This window comes from Geospiza fortis, unplaced genomic scaffold (genome assembly GCF_000277835.1).
Source record: "Geospiza fortis unplaced genomic scaffold, GeoFor_1.0 scaffold203, whole genome shotgun sequence".
NCBI classification, from domain to species: domain Eukaryota; kingdom Metazoa; phylum Chordata; class Aves; order Passeriformes; family Thraupidae; genus Geospiza; species Geospiza fortis.
The window spans coordinates 2464616-2483818 of NW_005054385.1; the positions used below are offsets into that span (position 1 = coordinate 2464616).

The following is a 19203-nucleotide window of genomic DNA, read 5'->3' on the forward strand; positions in this document are numbered from 1 at the left end:
CCATGTTTCCGTGATGGCAACTACATCATAGCTCTGCAGTTGCACCATGGCCTCCAGCTCTTCTTGTTTGTTGCCCAAGCTGTGTGCACTGGTATACATGCACCTCAGCTGGGCTACTGACTTCACCCCTAACTTAGCCTTGCAACCCTTGGGTCTGCGTACAGATAGCTCAGCTGCTTCCCCTCCCCCCTTCAAACCTAGTTTAAAGCCCTCTCAATGAAGTCTGCCAGTTCATGAGCTAAAAACCTTTTGCCCTTAACTGAGAGATGTACCCCATCTGGTTCCAGCAGAGCAGATGCTGTAAAAGTTTCCCAATGATCAAAGAATCCAAAATTATGCTGATGACACCAACCCTTAAGCCACTTGTTGATGATGCGGATTCTCTTGTTTCTTTCATCATTTTCCTCTGCTACCAAAGGGACTGAGCAGAACACTACCTGAGCTCCTGCCCTATCAACTACCTGACCCAGTACCCTGAAGTCCTTTCTAATTGCCTTGACACACCTCTTTTCAATTTCATCACTGCCAGCCTGGAGTATCAGCAGTGGGTAATAATGAAGACAAATTAAAACCTAAGCTCTTTTAGCTTCAAGGAAACCCACTACAGAAAAATACATTGTCAAGATTCTACAAGAGCAGATCCAAAGTTTGTATCTGTCTTGAGTATCTCTCATTCAGATCATTCATCAGCTACAGAGCACTGACCTGTACAGACTGGTTTCACTGACAGGGATCACAGGTATGGTCCAACACAAGGTCAGTGTTTCTGACATTCATTAAAGTCTTGAGATGACATTGAGATGAAACACAATGAACACTAAGATGACGTTAAGTCAAACACAACTTCTTTTCTACATATGTTTTCTAAATATCCAGTCTATCAGAAAGTTCTGCTTGAAGTAACAGGAAGATACCCCTTCTGGAGAGTTGTGTTTTATGTTGGAGAGTTAGGGTTTATTTTTCTGTGTCTCTTTAGGAAGCCTATGTAAAATTTCAGACTTTTTCATTGCAGGATGATAATGATGGCTCTGTTCAATTGTTTAATATTTCACTTGCGGCAGGGTTAAGCACCATAATCAGAATAAATTATAAACAAGTGCCAGTGACTGCAGCAGAGGTAAGGGAAGGGATGAGGAGACTGGGCTGCCTCAGCAGGCAGATACCATCAGGGACATAGCTTGCAAAAGGGGATGCAACAATGAGGTCCCACGTGGCCCAGCTTGGGAGCAAGTGTCCTGGAGGTAGGGCATGGGATTCTGTCCTCGTCAAGAATCCAAGTGTATTGGGATGAAGATATGCACAGGATAAATCTGCTTCTGGTGACACATAAATTGCTTTTTAACTCCATGAGAATGTATCTGATTCCCACGGAATTTTGGAGTTGGAATAAAAAATAGCGGCAAGCTGGCTGAAGTTTCTGGCCTTCATGTGGTTGGACTGAAGACTGAATAAGACCCCCTCTTAAAGATACACACATGAAAAGACTGACCACACTTTTACCTCCTGGTGCCAGAAATTTAGGTATGCTTTGGTTTTCCCTGCAGGTACTCACTCAATGTTTATGAAGAAAGTAAAGTATAGCGGTGAGAGAAGTAAAAATTAATAAAAAGATAAATATTTTTAGAATAGTTAATAATCTGAGATTTCAAAAATTGTCAAATCTCTCCCCTCAAAACAAATAAGTTTTGCAAGTTATCATTACTCCAGAGCCAGAGTTGTTTTGCATTATTATCTCCCGAAAGAATAATTTCCCTCTATATTCAGTCTCTCCTTGGCTTCAGTTTATCACTCCTTCTCACATACACACATCAGTCAAAAGAGGCAAGAAGAAAAGTTGTATTTCAGAGATTCCTTTATTTTGTAGTCTTAAAATTTCTTATATTCATTATTTTAAAAATCTGGATTCATGTGATGTGAATTTGGTTTTGAACATGTTTCAGGCCATTGGGAGGGGCTGAGGTTGCAGAGAGCTGCAAGCTTCCTTGAGCTGGCTAAAACAAAATCCGCTGGAGTAGCCATGAGGTGCTCAAAGGACTTTGTTACTGCTGGAAACCTGACTGCTAATTTTGATGCATTTCAAGGAACTCCTGCCTGTACGGTATGTTTATTTACATGATCATCCCAGGAGACCTCTGCCCCAGTTCAAAGCACAACTCACACATAATATTTTTCCTAAATAAAAGCACAACTCGTAGAGGGATCATACCAGAATAATTACAGCTGTGTTTCAATGGCACGCAAGCAGATAAGGAACACGAGTTAAAGGACTAAAGCTCTCATCTCTCTGTGGTAAACAGTTTGTGTAGCTGACCTGGATAAACAATTCTATTTTTTAAAATTATATTTTCTTATTACTGAAAGATTTGAACGGGGGACAGTTACTTAGTTTTATGATCCAGAAGAGAGCCTCTTGATTCTCAGTTTAAATCCTGGTGGGAAACAAACTTCTCATGATAAGGTGGGCACCAGCCCACAGGTGCTAATCACAGAATAGGACAAAGAGGGATCTGTGTGCCCTGTGCTCTCAAAGTGGAAATTTCTCTCTGAATTGGTTCTGAACCTCTCCATGTCCCAAAAGTGCTGATGAGGCTCTTTACAGACAGTTAAAAATGACTTTGTGCTCACAAGCCCTGTTCCTCATGGGAGACTTCAACAACCCCAACACCTTTTGGAGGGACAATAGCAAGGCATAACCAATCCAGGAGGTTCCTGGAATGCTGTGATGATAACTTCCTTCAACAAGTGATAGAGGTGCCAAGGAGAGGAGGTGCTATGCTGGATCTTGTGCTCACCAGCAAGGAAGGGCTGGTGGGAAATGTGAAGCTCGAGAGTAGCCTTGACTGCAAGGACCACGAAATGGAGTCTGAGATCCTTAGGAAAGCAAGGAAGGTGCACAGAAAGCTCACTATCCTGGACTTCAGCCTTTGGCCTCCTCAGGGATCTGCTTGGTTGAGTACCATAGAATAAAACCCTGCAGGGAAGAGGTGCCCAGAAAAGCTGGTTGGTATTAAAGGATCACCTTTCCCATTCTCAGGAATGATTATCCCCATGAAGAGAAAGCCTGGTAAATACACCAGGAGGTCTGTGTGGATGAACAGACATCTCCTGGACAAACTCAGACATGAAAAGAAAGCCTATGAGAGATCAAGGACAAGTGGTGAAAGCAATTCCTCCGCGTGAGGAATAAAAAGGGACGTTCAAGAAGCCAGGGATCAGGTCAGGAAAGCTAAAGCCCTGATGGACTTTAATAGGGCCAGAGACATCAAAGGCAACAGAAAAGGCTTCTAGAGACATGCTGGTGATAAACAGAAGCCTAGGGAAATTTTTCAGTCTCTCCAGAAAGAATAAGGAGACCTGGTTACCTGGAACATGGAGAAGGTTGAGGTGCTTAATGACATTTTTGCCTCAGCCTTCACCAGCAAGTGTGCCAAACAGACTGCCTGAGGATGCAGAAGGCAAAGGGAGGGACTGGGAGAATGTAGAACCACTCACTGTGGTAGAACATCTAAGGAACCTGAAGGTGCACAAGTCCATGGGATCTGATGAGGGGGCTGGTTGAAGAGGGGGCTAAGTTATTCACTTTACTTGAGAAATTATGGAAGGCTTATAGTTGTCAGTGACTGGAAAAGTGGGAACATATCCTCTGCTTTTAAAAAGGAAAAAAAAGAAGACTATGCAATGACAGGCCAATCACTCCCATCAGTGCCTGGCAAGATCATGGAGCAGGATCCTTCTGGAAACTATGCTAAGCCACATGAAAAACAAGATGATTGGTGACAGCTAACATGGCCTCATTAAGGGCAAATCATGCTTGACAGATTTGGTGGCCTTCTATGATGAAGCCATAAATTGCTGAATAAGGGAACAGCAACAGATGTCATCTTCCTGGGCTTGTGCAAGGCATTTAACACTGTTCTACATGACATCCTTGCCTCTAAACTAGGTTTTGGGGAATATTGCACTGACCAGGTAGGGAATGGAGACTGTATAACACCATCAAACATTTTTTGTGTGCTTGGCTGAGTTGCCATTTGGTTTAAGGATTAATTTACTTGAAAATCATAAAGGGATTCGCGATAAAGAAATAACAAAATTCCTTCCTTTGCAACAGTTATCTCTTTTTTTCCATGATGTTGTACATATATCAAGAGAAAGACAGACATATCTATTTATATTTTCTGGCAGCAATTCTTTTAAGAATAGATTAAATTTGGGACAGTGATATAACTGGAAACATAAAATTGAAATTTATTTATAGATAAGATAGTTTCAGCTAAAACCATACCCTAACAAAATCTCTATAAGAATGTGAAAAAGCTTTCTTGAGAGTAAAGATGTAATTATGTTTTAGATTGTGCTTATGAACTGCAGTCTTTAAGAAGCAGATCTTAAAACAAGGAAGTCCCTAATATTTACACTATTCCAGAACTAATATAACTGTGGAAAATAGATTTATTGTAGTTGTAATACTTAAAGTAACAGCATAGAAGTAATTTTTCATTTAATTTGGAGGTTTTGTTTATTTTGTTTATTTTATTACCATTGGCCACCAAACAGAGCACCAAACAGTCAACATTAACAGAAATTCTATTCCACTAACAAAAGAGGTAGTCAGATTTTGGAAGAAATACTCCTATTCTGGAGTTTATTCAAAATAGTAAACATCTCTGTTAAAACAGGTCTGCCCAACTGCTGCCTTGCTGAACAAGTTCTTAAAAGAAGTTATTGCTTGTAGGTTGTATTCCCCAGTTCAACTAATCAATCAAAATAAATTTCAGTCTTTCTCCAGAAACCAAGTAATTTTGATGGATACTGCAAAAAATATGTTTGGTGTAAGGTGAATTTTGACCACTTCTCTGATTTTAAACTATAGAAGCTGGTCACACCTCCAGTTCCCATGGACAAGGATGCCCCTTTCACAGGCACATGGCCAAGAAACTGCTGAGGCATGAAGTTTAAACTCTATCTATTGTTAAACAACAACAACAACAAAATTACAACTCTATCTGCCAACCTTGTGTTATACGGAAGAAAAAATATTACTTTCATATTAAGGACTGGAGTAGATGTGAGTTTAGGGGAGCTGTTGTAAATTGACTCTTATTAGAGCAAAAGAGCATGTTCAATCTCAAAAAATGGGGTTTCAGAGCATCTTCATACCTGTTCCAACACCTATGGCCTTTCCAATGAAGGCACCAGATTGTGATGTAGACAAATACACCTCCTGCCTTCAACAGAGAGCCCCAATGGCCCCAAGGTACTACACAGTCAGTCTGTGCCTACCAATGTCCTTACTTTGCAGTGATTCACAGAAGAGAGGATATGGTTTCACTGTCAGCAAAAGGGAATTCAGCTTTTAGAGCCCTCTCTTCTACTCCAGAGTTTCACATTTGATAGGTTTTACTTGATTAACTCTGAATCTCACATATACCATTAATAGTGGAGCTACACTTCTGTTCTGATGTCCTCCACACTGGCCTCATACTCAGGGGCCTTTGTAACATGTGTTGCCAAAGCCTTGTTCACATTCAGTGCTGACTTTTACTTGGTCTAGTGTTTGCTGGGTTGCTCTGCCTAAAGCAGTGGGACAGCACCTGCTGCTGCCTTATTTTCAGCCAGAGAAGTAACAAGGGAAAAACAAATGAAGTGGTAGTAAAGTCATTTCATCAGGGGTCTAATTGGCATTGGCAACTTGAAAATTGTGGGTAATCAGCATAAACATTTGCAATAAATTATTTCTATTAGATATTTTTCCAATGTGAATAAAATTTTCTGAAATTAACAGAAACCCTATGGCTTCCAGAACCTTTATTAGGTAACCAAACATGCTATTTTACACAGTGCATTTTAAAAAGAAAATTACTCTGACATTGCACAAAAATGAAGCAAACCCATTGAATACTGGCATGAATGTCTTTGTGTGAATTCAAGCTGTTATGCTTGTGGGATCAACCCAGATACTGCAGACACAGGATTAACCCAGATTTCATTTTCAAAGGTTTCTTCATAGCAGATTTTAATGAACACTGGTATGAAATCCTTACACTCTATATGGACATCAACAGCCTCACAGCATTTTGAATAAATACAGGGGCTTCCTAGGAAAGCCTGGTCTTTTAAACTGGATGTATGCCTTGCACAGAATTAGATGAAATCCACATAATTCAGGAAATGAATCATGTTTACTTAGCACTCTGAGGGAAAATAGATGCACTTATTTTGGTCTGGTGTGTCAGATTGGGGAGCCACATCAGACTGAGGGACTATATTAATATCAGACTTGGAGTCCCTGCCTTGGAGAGGCTGAGGACAAGGAGGATGAAGTGAGGGAGAGCATTAGGGAGGTGGCAGGAGGATACACAGTTTTGCAAATGAGCAAATCAAACTGGCTGGTGAAATAAAATGTTGGTCAGCACTTCACTAAGCAACCAGAACACTGAATGATGCATGAAACAAAAATGCAGTTTCCTTCATCTGTGTCCAAAGAGAAACAGAAACACTACCAGTCAGTGCCTCTATCTCCATTTTTTAAAACATGTTTATTATTTTAATTTTAGGAAGGTTCTAGAAGCAATGAAGATGAGATCTGCAATCCCAGTTAGACTTCTGCTATCACCTCATTCAGATCTCCCAGCAGACAGTTGCTTGGTGGTACAGACAGCTCATAGAGCAGCAGTCACCATGACCACTCCTGTTAAAGCAGCACAGTTTTCCTCTGGTGACAAGTGATGACACTGAATAGAGAGGTAGTGTAGATCTTATTATATCCTGATGCTCACTCTCGCACACAGCATTACAGTCCTTAGGTCTGGCTGTGATTTTAGCTGAAAAAGCTGCCATTTTAAATGTCTCTGCCATTAAATTTCTGTGCCCTGATCTCCCATTAGCTTCCTCTATGATTACTGCTCTTGCTCCAGCCTGTGGGTTAAAAAATAAAGGGACACAGCTATTTTTCATGTGTGCCTCTGAAAAAATCCATGCAGCAAAACTAAACCTTCTCTGGTGGCAATCAACATAGCAGGGCTGAAGTCAATGCCAGTCTACATCAGCTGAGGGGCTGATCCCACTGCACCACCTTAAGGGATTTTACTTTTCCTAGGGATGATGATAAAACATAGCAACAGCTATATCAAAGTAAAACAGATGAAGCAGAAAATTGACAGAACTGTCTATCCAAAAGGCTCTACTTAAAGAATTTCACAAAGAATCATAATGCAGTTAGCTTGGAAACAGTTAACATGCTAAAAGGAGTCATCAGCTTGGTAGCAAAAAGGAAAAAAAACAAGTATCATGAAGGTACTGGAACAGTACTGCACTGCTCTGCTGCAGCATCCTATAGTTATCTGAAAAAATTCTCCCCTGCCTGTACTCAATGGAAGCCTGAGCAAAATGGCAATTTCCGTTGCCCCAAAGAAATGCAATCGCATCTTTGACTGGAAACACCAATGTTTGACATCCACAGACTAGTGGTAAATTTGATTGGGGCATTTGTGTAGGCTGATATCAATTACTTGGACTTAACTGCATTGTGTTTACCAGAAAAAGAGGAATAAATTGCAGACATGACTGCAGGGTCTTGGAGAGGCAGGAGAATTATCCTGCCTGTAGCATAACTTGCAGTGTGGTCTACAAGTGCATGTGTGCACAGATATTCTGCACATCAGCTCCTCATGCAGATGCACTGTTCAAACACACACACACACACACACACACACACACACACACACACACAGACTTATTCCACAAGCAGCCTAAATATCTTAATTTTAAAAACACAGCTCGGCTCACTTGATATGAGGATAAACTGTCCAGTTCTAATCATTTTTCTCATATATTTTAATCACCGAAATTCCTCAGGCTCCCCTACTGAACTAATATAGCAAGATCTGACCCACAAATTCTCACCGGTTACAAAAAGATCACATGTATGTTTTTGTTCTTATCTTTGCTATGCACAAATATGCTCCTGGCAGGAGGGATAAGCAATAGAAACAGCAAGGATGGCTTTCAAATGATGCTATCTGCAGCTGTCATGGAGACCAACAGGGACTGGGATTGCTCGGCACCCTGTTAAATATCAAGGCGCCTCTCCATGTAAATACACACATATGCATCAACACCTTCCCTGCATGTACATACATGCCCATTTTATTATGCCATGCACACCTAATAACTTCATCCTACAATGAAATCTTTCCACGCATACACAGATGCATGCTAACTAACACTCCTTCTGCAGTGCACACACACAAAACCTAACAACAGGCACCAGAGAAATCCAACGCAGCTCTGCAGGCAGAAAGTGCTGGCTGAAGCCATGCAGTGCACACCCAAGCCACAGCGATTGGTGTCTCATCATTATGGATAATAAATAACAGCATTTAATAATGACAGCACTGTTGTGCTGCCTGCACTCACACCCTCCCGACTCCATGCTCCTAAACCGTTTAAACAACATGGTCCTGTGCATGAAACACACGGAATGAAAAGCAGGCAGGTCATGATCACTGCAAGAGATAGGCTCCGGCAGTGAAAGCTGCTTCATGTCAGAGTGGGCTTTTCCCAGCTTTCAGACGTGTGATCTGCATGTCTAATAATGAACAGATTTAGTCAATCCATCATTTCTGGCATCAGTCCCTTACCTTGAAATGCTGCAGCTGAAGTATCTGGTCCTCAAGCTGTTGTCTCTTGCCTTCTATTTCTGTCTGTCTTTTCCTTTTCTCCTTGGAAAAATAATTTTGAGAGAAAGAGAGAGAGAGAGAGGGAGAGAGGGGGGAAGAAAGAGAGAGAGAGAGGGAGAGATATCTCGTCAGAGAAACGGAGGTTTTAAGTGTAGCAGATTCGTAACAGCATGTAAGCAGTCAAACACATCTGTACAGATGTCATCAGTCCCATTTCACCTGCTCCTCTGCCTGCTGGTATGCAAACAGCAGCGTCCTGGGAAGACGCCAGCCCCAGACTGCCTGGTTACTTGCCAGTAGGAGAAATTCTCCTTGCTTGCTCCCAGCAGCCGGAGCAGCAACAGTGCACAGTCCCAGAGGAGGGGAGAAAACAGGCATAACAGCTAAGAGAGAAGTTAAAGGGACAAAGATGTGATTTTCCATTTGACATGCTGGGGCCAAAACCATGGATAGTGGGGTGCACTCGTGTGACAGCAAGATGTCACAAAAGCAGGGGTAGCATCATGGAGGAAGAGAGCAGTCTGCAGACCATATTTTTCCCCAGCAGGGTTGGTGGTAAGGCTTTCCCTAGGCTCAATGGGGGGAAGACGTTTCAGCAAGATTGCATGGGATTTACATACAAAGTAAATGGGATTGGTAACTTCCAGCTGTCTGTGTTTAACATTCAAGTCACCAGCACATGCCAGCAGCTGGCCCTTACCAGGTCCCTGAAGCTGCAGTGACCAAGTGGTGCCAAGGACAGCAGAGTCCTTTCCACAGCTGAGCTGTCACAGCCCCATTCATTGCCACTCGCCTGTGCCCAGCTGTCCCCTTCAGCAAGCAGCAGACTCTCTCAGGTGTTTCAAGAGGAGAATGATCTGCTTTTCCCCCCGCAACACCTTCCTCTTAAGCAGGTAAACTCGCTGCTTTTTTCAGCCTTCTGCACCTTCTTGGGAGCATTTCTCCTCATCCATCCATCCATCCATCCATCCATCCATCCATCCATCCATCCATCCATCCATCCATCCATCCCATCCCATCCCATCCCATCCCATCCCATCCCATCCATCCATCCCCATCCTGAATGAGGTTCCCTCTCCTCAAGGTCTTTTCTCATTTTAGATTTTGTAGCCAAGACAGAAATACTGAATAATAAATGAAGGCAGTCAGCCTCTGTTTTTAACAGAACAGTGGTTTTTATTTCTTATCTGCAAACCCATCTTTTGGTTATTTAAACGTTTCAGTAGCTGTAAGGTTGGGTTTGAAGACATTTGGGGATTCCTTAAATCCACAAAATAGTTTTTCTTACTTATTTCTAGGTGCCCCACTGATGCTCTGGGAATTCTCTGCTTTCCAGGGATTTCAAGCTGTTGAAGATTGCATGCAAGATATTTTCCATTACCATCTGTATGGCTGATTACCTTGTCAAGTGAGCAGTTTGCCTCATCTCTCTCTTTGAATGACCACATTCACACCTTCCTCGGGAGGGGACCTCCGCTGATAACAGACTATTGAATATCAGTGCATGACTGATAAGAACTATAACATCCCATTGTGAGATGCTCCGCCCAGAGGGAGGAGCCAAGCACTGCTACCCCGATGCACTCTGAGATTCTGACACTCCAACACACCTTTTCTCCACCAGATTCCCCAGAGGAACAGCAGGTGCCTTTTCCTCCTGGATCTTCAGAGGAAGACTACATCCTTCTCTACAGAACCCCCTTGCTCCAACAGAACCACACCTGACACTTCAGGAGGACTGCAGCCACATTTTCAATCGGACTGCCACCAACACCCTGACCAACAGGGTGTCAGGTTGGGTTCTGACTCTGTCAGTGTTGTTCTAGTGGAGTGCATTGTTTATTTTATTTTTTTTCCTCCCTATTAAAGAACTGTTATTTCCTGCTCCCATATGTTTTGCCTGAGAGCCCCTTAATTTAAAATTATAGCAATTCGGAGGGGTGGGGAGGGTTTACATTCTCCATTTCAGGGGAGGCTCCTGCCTTCCTCAGCAGACTCCTGTCTTTCCAAACCAAGACACAAGCCTTCATGCCTCATCCTTAAGAGTGTATGATAAGATTCTGCCTTTGCAGAATTAATCATCCTTATGCTGGACATCAAACAAGGCACTTTGGGAGGAAAACATTACATTTACAAGGAACATCAGGAAACTTTTAAAAAATTATTAGTTAATGTCAAGCTCACTAAAAACAAAGCAAAACACAGAGGTAGAAAACTGCCTGGACCACTTCTGCCAAAGAACTAGACGCCAGAATGGTGGTGGAAGGGCTGGAGTAATGAAGCCAGAAGAAGCAGAGTAGCTAAATGTTGCATACACTAAGCTGTTCTGTAATGTTTTGCACACTCTTACATGCTGATTATTCATGTATATCTTCCTTTACACACACAGTCCCCATTGTCTGCAATATGTAAGACTACTGCTGAACAAATATATCCTCACAGAATAGAATCCTAGAATCATGGAATGGTCTGTGTTGGAAGGGACCTAAAAGACCATCTTGTTCCAACCAACCTGCCAAGGGTCACCTTTCACCAAAACCTGTCGCTCAGGGCCCCATCCAGCCTGACCTTGGACACTCCCAGGGCAACCAAAACTTTCAGGCAACCTGTTCTAGTACCACATCACCCTCACAGTAAAGAATTTCTTCCTAACATTTAATCTAAAGCTACTTTCTTTCACTTTGAAGCCATTTCCCCTTGTTCTGTCTCTACATGCTCTTGTCAAAAGTCCCTCTCCATGTTTCTTGTAGGGTCCCTTCAGGTATGGGTAGGCCGCAATCAGGTCACGCCTTCTCTTTTTCAAGCCGAGAAATCCCAATTCTCTTAGACTTTTCCTAGGAGAGGTGCTCCATCCCTCTAATCATCCTGTTGGCCCTCCTCTTGCTCAAACAGATCTGCTGAAGTTGTTAAAGAGTAGGAAAATTAGAATTTCCAGTAACTAAAATGTCACAAACCTTGACATCTCACTGGTCTCCACACACAGAAGAAGTTTTCATTTATGCACATGCAGGCATACACAATTTTTGTGCACCTTTAAAAATCCTTCTGATATAGAACTGTGATCTGTGGATCATCACTCCTATCCTCCAGTCTGCATTAGCCCTTTCCATGCTTCAAGTGAATAGGGTATTAGATGGTTATGGGCTTAAAACTCCAATATTATTCAGGGACATTTCTTGCCTTTTTTTTCATTCTGTGATATTAACAGCATGCATGGAGTCTGAAAACCAGAATTTGTTTTCTGTTTTGTCCTCAGACATGGACCAGAATAAAGTAGTTCTAAAAGCTGCCCCAGTAATGGCCTAATATTCTTACAATAAGGATAATTCTGCCCTTTTATGTCAAACTGGCCAGGTGAAAAATATTTGATTTCATATATGTAGGCATTAACACCCCACATTTGACACTTCATAGGCCAGCATAAGGGACACAAATCTTCACTGCTAAGTCATCTAGATTGATAAGTGCCTCTATATATATACACATATGTTTATATATAAGTTTGTATGCACACATACACACACATATATATACATATATATATACACACATGTATATATGTATGCATTCTACCATCCACAAAAACCTTACCACTAAAACATGTAACAGAAACCACCACAATAGATCCTTTGGCTGGTTGTGTCATGCTGTATAATGGATGTGACAAGAAAGCCTTATAAAAGATAGATGAAAACTCCTTTTCTTTTTGAGAAAGGGAAAGCACTTAGAGTATTTTCCCTGTAGGCAGCAACAGCAGGCACTAAAATACTTGAACTACTTACTAACTAGTGGATTTCTGTGGAGTTAAATTGGAATATTGCTCACATTTCCATTTCACTGGCATTCAGACAGCCTGAGTGTGTACGCCTTTACCCTCTGATTTTGTACAAGTTATGGCTGAGAAATATGAAAACAAAAGTACTCTTCCCCCCCCCCCCCCCCCCCCACCACACCGCAATCACCTCTCATTGCATTTAGGTTTATCCCAGACACTGAAGGTTGGAACTATATGTGTACCTGGTTTATGTAAGCAGGTTTTGGAACAGTAGAAGACTGGACTGGATGACAAAAATCCTACCAAACCCATCATGTCAAGGATTTTAGACATCATGTCATCCTCCACTTAAACAGTCCTCTAATTCAGTACTTTACTGAAAATGTGGGATTGGACGCACATGCTTAACTTGAGCATTTGTTAAGGCACTTTCCTACGAGTAAGCCAATATATCTTCCTCATTACTTTGTTCATCTACTTACAGAAAACCTTTTTCCAAGTATTGCTGCTAAATTACAAATTTCTAAGGGTCCTGGCACCAAGAAAATAAAATGCTTGCTTTAAACAAAAAAGTTTACTGCAGAAACTGGATTGAAAAGAGGTGGAAAAGACTGGAACTAGTTTTATTGTGATTGTGGCATGTTTAAAGGAAAACATGTGTCCTTCTGAGGTGTGCTGCTTTTTTAAGATTACAGATAGTTGTCACAGATAGTTACCTTTCCAAAATGGTAGAGGAGTTCCATTTGGGACATAGTCTCAAGGGACTCTGAATATTTGAGATATTAATGAGCAAAACAGGATTTAACATTTGCATCTGTCACTTCACCAAATTACAAGGAAAAGGAGAAAGCTAAAATACTTTTTTTTCCCACTAAGATCTACAGGATGGGAAAAGAACATAGGTCAAACACGAAGGTGACTCATGTTGTGGAAAAATGAGATTTGTATTCAGGCATTCATACATGGATCTGCAACATGTATTATTGATTTATTTTAATTTATAATAAATTTATTTCCAAGAAACTAGATTTGGAAAGGATTAAATTCTTAGCACTAAAATTGGTCAGTGGCATCTTCTTACTGCTAAAAACAAAATATATTAGATACTCAGTAAGAATCCTTGCATTTGGAAGAGCAAGAGGCATTGGGAAGATCAAATAGATATCTGTAAAATCATGGAAATAGCCAGGAGACATCTCTGCTCACTCTGTTTTCCACAGAAAGGAAAAAAGGGCCATCAAGTGAAATGGGATGGGGCAGGTTTGAAGCCAATGCAATGGTCTGCTGTGGAAATCCATGCCTCAGGATGCTGTGGGTTCTAGAATGTGATGGATGTCCCAGGGAAGCCTGGGGACAGTCAAAGAGAAGGAATATTGTGAAGACAGTTACTACAGAAACTAAAATACATTTGGTTCAGGAAGCCCCTGAACCTCATGTGATTTTAAGGTCTTCTGCTAAATTTTTGTATGCTTTTGTCTTTCTTTCATTGTTAATCTTAACAACCACTGACTTTTTTGTTTGAATAGTGTGGTATGTTGATCAAAACAACCTAGAGTTTAGTATCACACTTGTCAAACTCTTCCAGTCAAAACAACTCCAACAACCACAAACCAGTGCCACCAATTACAAAAAACTCAAATCCAAAGCAAGTATAAGATCTTGAAGAAAACAAGTTATACCAAAATTAATCCCTGTAATACTGCAGTCAAAGAATACTTCATTTTTCCATTACAAAATAATTTTTGTTCTTGTTTATAAATCTGACTGCAGAGTGTGGGAAGTGATACAGAGATTACTCAGCCCTCCAGGCCATAACTGTCTGTGGAGAAACATGCACCTCTACCAATCTTTGGGGCAGTAAAGAGCTGGTAAAGCCCTTGATCTACTTGCACCAGCAGAATGATCTGATTTCTTTGCTTTAAAGCCAACTCAGCCCTGTGGAGAAAGCACACCATGAAGCAGCACGGAAGCTAAGCACTATTTGATTGACCTCACTGTGAAAATACATGCCTAAAACTGATGTCAGGCTAAGGCTCATGGTACAAGTATCCAAAAGAACATGCTGGGATAAAAGAAAATATCCCCAACTCAACAGAAATCCAACAGAGGTCATGTGAGCCTCGAGGAGAAGGGTGGCACATCACTGGAGGGGCTATCATAAGTAGTTTCAGAGGCTTCCCATTAAAATCATCCTGCATGCCAAGCAAGTGTCCAGCTTGACACAGAGGTTGTGACAATACAAATGTTGTGAAAATGTTTGTCTTTTCTGACAATGCAAAATAAATGCACCCAAAAATGGCACAACTGGAGGAGAACTAGTCTGCTTCAAAGCAAGGAAAACAGTTACAAAAAACTGTCATCAAAAATTACATTATTTCTTCAGGAAGTGACTATTTGCTTTGCTCCGTCCAGTTGGTAGATATTATTCCCCCTGTATTTAAAACAGATATTTTTAGGACAGAAAGTGAGGAAGAAAAAAAAAAAAACCAAGCAAAAGAGCTCCTGATCTCTCATTTTTCTGTTGCCATTTCAGAGACACACAGAATTTTGGCAGAACACTCTGGGTTCTGTAAAAAATTTCAACTCACAGTTGTCATAATCCCAAAAATCCATTCCTCAGGGAAACTGAAACTTTCACAGGGTGGTAGTGGTCACCATTTTCACTGTGGTGACTACATGTCTCTCATAAGTGAAATCAAATCTCTATATTTGTTTCCTCTTTTGCTGTTCAGAGCAATGGTTCACAGGAAAGAAAACATTGAGAGAGACAGGCCACTTTTCTCTCTTCTTTTTCTTTTTCTCTTCTGTTCCCCCCCACCCCCCCTTCATTCATGCCAGGTCACCCCTTTATTTTCCACTTGTGCCTGAAAGCAGGAAACTCTCCTGAGACCAACCATCCCTGGCAGTTGCAATGATACAGCCCAGTACTGGCAGCACTTTGCAGGCTCCAGTTGTGAATGTTACCTGCTGTTGTGAACAGCAGGCAGCACAAATCACAGCACCAGAACAGGCAGAACTGAAGCAGAGACACTCTTACATCAGAATAAACACACCTCCAAGGATGGTGGCAAGATGCCTGCTCCTTTTTGATCATCAATGCAATGCCCACTTTCACTACTTGCTGCCAATTGTCTTGCATGACTATTCTTGGTGAAAATCCTGTTGTTACAGGTAGCCATGCAGACTCTGTAATTGCGAGCTGGGGGCTTGTCTGGTTTGTCCTGTTTTGAGCACTGGGAAAAATATATGTTGTTTCCAGTTACTGGAAATTACTCTTCCTGCAGCTCCTTTCCTACTATGCTCCAAGCAGAATCAAGCCTATGCTTGTCTTGAGATCCATTTTTTCTCTGCTACTACATAATCAACAACTCCCTTAGGCATTTTCCTGCAAGACCCTCTCTGCCCCAGTTCCCTGAAATCCCATGGCCACCTCCCTAAGCTTTGTTTAGCTTGAAACATGAGCGAGGGACAGCTTCCCCGCACATGGATACTGGAATACAGCTTCTGAACTTAAGAGAACTGCACTCTCTGCTTCTATGTAGCATCTAAAAGACTGACACCCTCCTTCAGTCACACTTCTCCTGTGCAGAAGGCTTATTTCTGAAAACACAGAGTCATTATTTCAAGTGTCCTCGGTGTCTAAGACCTTGGTAGCCCACCTTACTGGACCTCCTTGATACCTAATTGAAGCAAGTTGTATGTTGGAGAGTTCTAGATGGGATGCAGGGATAGCAGGATACAGCCTGCTGCTGCAATGATTTTCGTTATCTTCCACAAACCCACATATTTTATGATAAAGCTGTGTCCATTTCCATTACTCCAAGCAAGAAACAGATGGGTTATCGAGGAATGAACAACAGGAGTTCCCAGTTGCACAGATGCAGCAGATAAAATGCCTCAGGGGAGCAAATGAAATCCACATAAAAGGTAAGGGCTGGGTTTAGCTCCCTTCCTCAATGCCTGCTCTTTCCACAGTTGTATAACAGCAGGAAGAAAAGCTGAGATTTCAGACAAGGTGAACAATTCATGATCAGCTATGCCCTCCACCTCCTCTCTTGTGAAACTGGTATAAAATAGAGATTATTGTCACAAGGGTTGACTCTCATTACCCAGACAGCTTGCCACAGCACGCACGAAATGACTTGGCATTCTGTTTGTATGGGAAACAGAATAAACTTAATTCCCTGAGTCAGAACCAGGTAACAGAGTAACTAGAAGAACCTGGAAGTTAGGGAAATGCTTTGTTTTTCATATATTGAACAGGCCCCTGCTAAAGGTAAGTCAGAATTACTTGCAGTAAGGTGACACTCAAGGTGAAGAAATAATGTGTTCTAAGGTACGAATACATTGGCTGTCACTGAAACTTTGCATCTCTTTTCCCTACTAGTGAGGGTCAGAGAAGTTACTTGCTTATGCATAAGGCAAGGGTGGTTTGAGAGAGGTAAAGAGATACAGGTTCCAGAAACCAACCTGAATGCTCTCCCTGTAAAGGAATCAATATTTCTGGTCTGCAGCCCCCTTTATTGATGATTTTTGTCACCTGCATGCAGAATAACAGCTCTTGTAAAATTTATTTGGTCTGTTTCATCTAAGAGTTAGGCTGCTCTTGCACTATATCAAAGGATGGGGTTCTCCTGTGCTGACCTGCTAAAGCAAACAGAATAGCTCTGCTTCCACATGCATACTGCCCTTAACACAGTGTTCAAGCAGGAGACCTGAAATAATCAACTGGTCTGTTTGGGATATCAGAGGAGGGGTTTGTAACCCTGTAACATTAACTGCAGTTCAGGGCTTCTGAATGATCAACATTTCCTGACTGCCACAAACCCACTGCCAATGTCACAACTGAGACTATCCGAGTCCAGGAGGAGAAGGGATCATCTTTGGTGAAGACAGCAATTCCCACAAATCTCTAAAGGGCTGCAGCAAAAATTTCACCTGCTCTGTGTGCTTGTAATTATAGCTCTCTGGTCGCTGAAGGCAACCACCACGACACACACAGACAATGACTGCTTAATTAAAATCTCCATGCATCTCAAACAACAAATGAAAGGATGGCACTGCTCCCAGAATAACAGCCCTTACCAAAAACTGATGAACACGGGAAGGAATTTCCTTTTCAAAAATTTCCTCATTAGCAATTTTGAAAGGGGACGTAATGGAAAAATGTCTCATTGAGATGGTGAAGTAAAATTATTTGAGGACAAAATATGGTTCCTCTGGTATCCCCTAGGGAAATCCCCACTTTGATGGACCAGTAATACCCATTTTCATGCAACTCAGATATTATACGCAAATCTTCCTTTCACTGAATGCTACTGGGTCAGTGGAAGCAGCTTCAGGTCTAATGCAATCCATGGGCATTTTTGACTGGGCCACCACCACAATGAATCCTTGAAGTATGAAAAGTTTTAGTGAACTTCCCTTCTTTCCTCCCATTTCTGAAGTGAACATGGGCTGACACCCACAGATACTGCTTCCCTTCAGTTGCTGACAGCAAAAAAAGTCTCACTTTCCTATGCATTTACAATTGGATTGTGAGCGTGAGGCTCTTTAGTGGTTGCTGGGAGGTGACCAGGGTCATTGGGGTCTGAGGATCCTTTCTGTGAGATGTGACAATGAAGCAAACAGTTACCATATAAATGTCAGATTCCCACCCTCTATTAATTCCATCAGCACGTCTTCCAGAACCTTGAAGTTTTTACACTAACCCTGAAAATGCGTAAGAGCTCCAGGTTACCTAAGTACAGAAGCAACCTTCTCTGCAACATCAATTATTTCTGGAAAGTGCTCAAAAAACTGTATAGAGCCTGTTAGTATGAATCATGAAATGATTTATCCATTATCCTGGATAATCCTTAATAGCAGTTATAAATGACAAGCAACTACACCTCATTACCTAGTGCCTACTACAGCTAACCTCCAAGATGATACATATAGCTTTCTAGCACTGACCTTCTCCTACTGCAGCCTGAGCTAGATGAAAAATTCTGTCTTCATCTAGCAAATAGCCTTTCTTCCTAAAAATAAGGTGAATTTTCTAGATTATGTCGCACAGAAGAAAATCTAAAACTTCTATTTTCTCTAGACAACCAGCAAAGCTCTCAAAAAAGCTACTTTTTAATCAAGTATTTTTTCTCTGTATTTTTCTTAAAAATGTATTTGGGGTAAGGAATGTTAAGCAGACTTTACATTCTCATTCACAAAAGTGTACAATAGGGAGTTTCTTTAGCATGAGTAGACTATTTGTAGAAAATCAGTTCATTAACTTTCCCTACTCTCATGTTGCTACTAACTGGCTTTGGTTTAAAATCCATGCCATTCAATGTCTTTCACTGTCTGCTGCTGAAAAGAAGAAAGCCAGGATTTGGTCTGTGGGCATAATTTAATCACATTTCCACAGCTTCAAATAAAAGTCTCTTGTTTACCCTCATGCCCCATACACTCCTTAAATACCTCTTTATACTGCCAGTGAGGGTGTTGTAAAGCCTCACTGTAAAGGTGGAAACACCTCTGATCACAGTTAAATATACAGAGAAATACCTATACAAGGTTTATCTAGAAATGAAAAATAGATCACAAAGATTTTAAGGCATCCAAGCTGAAGCTATGATTGCTTATGCTGGTTTCCCCCTAAGCAAATGTCTGGTGAGGATCTCTGTGCATTATTTTTCACTTGGTAAGAACTTAGATTAGAATTACCAAGACTGGGATTTCAGTAGAATTTGTTTTCCCCCTTTATGCATT

The 19203-nt window shown here is 41.4% G+C and overlaps 1 long non-coding RNA gene across 1 annotated transcript in view; it reads right to left on the bottom strand.

Moving 5' to 3' along the window:
• LOC115948366 overlaps positions 1–19203 on the bottom strand; it is a 59865-nt gene that overhangs the window by 2860 nt on the left and 37802 nt on the right. The window contains exon 2 of the long non-coding RNA XR_004082183.1: positions 8643–8723. This is a non-coding gene — a long non-coding RNA (uncharacterized LOC115948366). The remainder of the gene's footprint in view (positions 1–8642; positions 8724–19203) is intronic.